Below are 4,233 nucleotides of genomic sequence, written 5' to 3'. Positions count from 1 at the left end.
AATATCTCTAAAAAAAAGCAAATAAATAAAAATATTAATTCTAAAACTATTAAAGGAAGAGTCAACGTGATTCATGGAAGATTTTTCTTTCCTTTCTTGAAGGAATGGTCTGTTCCAACTTTAACAATTATGCATAATCATTGCAATGTTTCTGTGTCTCTTTTTTTTTTTTAGAGATTTTTGGTACAGAACCCGTGCTTGTTGGAGAAACAGAGAAACATAAAGCGAGAATCCGCAATCCCTACTCTTTCATTCTCCTCTTGGGATTTTGGGCACACACATACATGTGCCCAGTGCATTTCAAGCCATGGGGTCTGGGACTGGAACCTCAGTCCACCATGTGGGAGCCCAGTGCACACGCTGGCCCCTTCTGTGCCATTTTAAATCCAGATTCCATATGCCCTAAACAAACTGACCCTAACCTTTGAAATGGAAACAAACTTTCAAAGAAAAAGGATCAGGGTGTTTTCTCCAGCTCTTGACTGTAGAACCTGCAGCAATAAGGAGTAAGCTTTTCCTCCCATGTTTGCTGTGTGCAAGGTGTCAGAGCAGGACAAGGTGCTGGCTCACCCCTGCCTTCCTCTCCCACCCACGTCAGCCGCCAAAGAAACTGCAGCTCGTTCTAGCATTTCCTGTGAACAGCAGGTTTAGCACCTCCCGCCTTCTTCCCCTTTTGGATTTTTTTGAGCTCTATAACATTTACCTTGACTTTCTCAAGAACCCATGGCCTCCTTGCTTCCTCGAGGGACCTCATTTTATTCTTGCTCACAGAAAGCACAAAACCACACTGACTGCGGCTGGTTCAGCCTCTCCAGGACTCTCCACTGCCCTCCCAGAATGTCTAGTCCCCAGGGCGCCTGCCCCTCCCCTAAGATTTCACAGTGTCTCTGCCACTAAATGACTGGCGTCATCACATCCGCTCATGCTGGCCTGCATCTTCATAAATACCCTAGGGAACGTCCACCTTCTCTGTGTCCCGACAGGATTCTGCTCTGTCATACGCTTTCTTTAAAGTCTATGAAAGCATAATTGTTCCTTCAGAGGTGCTTAAATGACTTGGAGGGCTTGGATTTTTAGTAACTTTCAGAAACAAAAGGAGCTTTTTAGCAGGACAAGCTTTACCTTTCGACAGAATGCCCCTGGCTAATCTTTGTTTTCCGAGTTCAGCAGCACGGTGTTAGCTGCAGTGTGGTCTATAGTAAAATAAGCACGACGGGATTTTGCTTCCAGATTCTTACTGGAGTTAAAAGGTCTACTCCATTGTACTATTATTCCTTTTTTCCTGTGTGTATTGTACAGCAGTAAATAAGGTGAAGAAAAGCGTGTTAGGCCATTCCCACCCACTATCAAATGAACGGCTCCCTCTTTGCCCCTGACGTTCAGTACACCCTTTCGTGTCTGCTTTGGTCACTAAATGAAGGCTGGGGAGCGCATTTCTTTCCTGTTTAGCAAGATGCCTCGCGCCTGGTATGGAATCAACATTTGTTAAATAAATATGGTGTGGGGTGGCTTTGGTGATGTCCAGGTAATTGGTGTTTCATAATTGAACAAAACATGCCAGTAGTGAAAGCAGAGGGTAATTTATTAAGTAAAAGTGAGGGGCCAGAGGCATCCTGGTGGTTGAGACTCTGGACTTCCACATGGTTGTCTGCAGTTCGAGTCCCAGACCTGGTGGCTTGCTTTGTCACTTTCCCGCTCTCTTTCTGGTGAATTATAATAATAATAATTAAGAAAATTAAATAAACAATTCTTTTTTTAAAGAGTAAAAACAAAAGTACAATCCCAAAAGATAGGAGTGGGCTTAGTGAACAAAGAGTGGCTCAAGGGCCCCTGTAGTTACTTTCCGTAGGGTTTATAATTCCTTGCCTGGGGCCATGTTGGTTAATCGTTGGTCAGGCTCACGGATGGCTTTCATCTTACTGGCTATATCCAATGTGGCCTAGTCACCTGAACATCCCACACTGGAAATCTGCTTACCGTCCCTTTGGCGGGGCATTTTCTGTCCTGGTTTTGCTATGGGGCCATACAAGCAGATGCCCCAGCCCTCACCCACTTCTCTTTCCACTCACCCACTTGCACTTCCATTTTCTAGCCTTCTTCCTACCTCATATTGGCTTTTTTCTTTCTTTCATTCTTCTTCCTTTTTAATTTTGAATTGCTAGAGGGCTTCTCTCTCTCTCTTTGTGTGTGTGTGAGAGAGAGAGAGATAGAGAGACAGAGAAAGACAGAGAGAGAGAGAAAGCACTCCCCCAATGAGGCCTGGTCACACTGCAATACTTTTTCCTCCACTTCTCTATTCCATTAGTATCCTGGAGCCCTTGGTGTTTTTCAAGCTGCTATGACTGGGATTTGAACCACATTTGGCCTTAATGAGCTTTGGTAGGGTGATTTGTGCAGGCTATGAAAGAATTTATAGACTCAGAGAATAGAAGTGGATAGGAAAGGTTTATTTACTTTCTGTCTTGGTCCAGAGTCAGATTCAGGAGACATCATCTCAAGAAAAAAGGAAAGTTTATTGTGAGAAAGAGCGCCAGAGGGTCTGAAGCTGGAGGTGCCACAGCCCATGCCAGGAGGGTGGGGCTCCTTTTATAGGATAACCAAGCTATTCTGAGAGAGGTGTGTGACTGATAGGCAGGGGAGTTAGGCCTAGTGGGGTAAGTATACATGAAGCATTTGGTGGGTCTTTTTGATCCCTCTCTAGGGAGTTAGACCTCCCAGTACTCACTCTGGGTCTTCATTCCCTACTTCCTGGGCCAGTGTGACCTTGCAGTGCAGCACCTGGACTGTGGGCTTTTGCCAAGACCAGTTATGCAGAAGTTCAGCCGAGGTTCCTCATCAGGCCTGGAGCAATACCAGGTGGTGCTCAGGAGAGTTTAACCATGTGGGTCTTAGACTTTCCAAGGGAGGAAAGGGGCCAACTGTGGAGATTGCATTGGCCCTGAAGGGTGGGGGCAAGGAGCTATGAAAGGAAAGGGGTTTAGGTCAGGGTAATTGGGGTGGTCCTGAGATGGGGTGGTCTTTTGTAACCTCTGGGTTGCTTGGTTGTTGTCTCTGTCTGAGTCAGCTCTCTGAAGTAAGTACGATCAAGCAGCCCCCCTTTCTTCCCTCCTTTCAGGTGGAAATTTTCCTCTGATCCTACAGAATTCCCTGTTAGGGCATATCTCTGCCACCAGGATGGTCAGACCAGGTTCTACCCTTTAGACCTTCCTCCTCACCTGCCAGGGGTACTCACGGCTGCCTGAGACCCAGTCTTCCCTCCAGCAGAGCCCAGGCTAAGAGACAAATACCGAAGGGTTGATTCCCGAAAAAAGAAAACGCCCAAGGCATCTAGGGAACTTCAAATGTGCCCTTCTCATTAAAATGCCTAAGACATCAGGGTACGGAATATGTCCTGTAGGCTTTGGGTCCCCATGCACCGGGCCTAACCGCTGCACCACGGGCCGGCCCATGGCTACACTTTCTGTGTTTGGTAGGGTTTCATCGTGGTAGACGTGGCTCACTTTCTACCCACATGCACCCTCTCCTTAACCCCAGGGTGTGGCCACGTGGAAAAGTAGACTGGGTTCCTGAGGACGTCAAGGCACAGACTAGCTCCGTACTGCACACACTAGGCGCTTCTGAGACCGAGAGATGATATTCCATCTCCTTTACACTGTCGTAATGTTGGCGTTGTGTTACTTGCAGCCAGACCTAATTGTGACAAGTATGTTGCTTTATTTGCATTTATAAAGACCAGGGAGAGATTAGTTTTAAAAATCTAGGTCTGCTCTTTGGGCTCAACCGCCACTAGTGGGCAGCGATATGGCTAAGTGCACCAAGAAGGTTGGTCTTGGTAAATACGGGACCCATTATGGTGCCTCCTCTGGAAAATGAAGAAACTTGAAATCAGCCAGTGTGCCAAAGCACACCTGCTCCTTCTGTGGCAAAACCAAGATAAAGAGACGGGCTGTGGGGACCTGGCACTGTGGTTCCTGCAGGAAAATAGTCCCGGTGGTGCCTGGACCTATACCACTACTTCGGCTGTCACAGTGAAGTCGGCCATCAGAAGACTGAAGGAATTCAAAGACCAGGAGAAGCTCCGCCAACATTTGGAATATCACTAGCCTACAATAAATGGGTTAATTTATGTAAAAACAAAGAAAAGAGAATCTAGGTTTAACTGGAATGATCCTAGAAAAGCATGCCAGTCAGGAATAGTCAGAATCTTTTTTTTTTTTTTTTTTTTGGAGAGGT

Source organism: Tupaia chinensis, unplaced genomic scaffold (assembly GCF_000334495.1).
Source record: "Tupaia chinensis unplaced genomic scaffold, TupChi_1.0 Scaffold000152_1, whole genome shotgun sequence".
NCBI lineage: Eukaryota > Metazoa > Chordata > Mammalia > Scandentia > Tupaiidae > Tupaia > Tupaia belangeri.
This window is presented reverse-complemented; position numbering follows the sequence as displayed.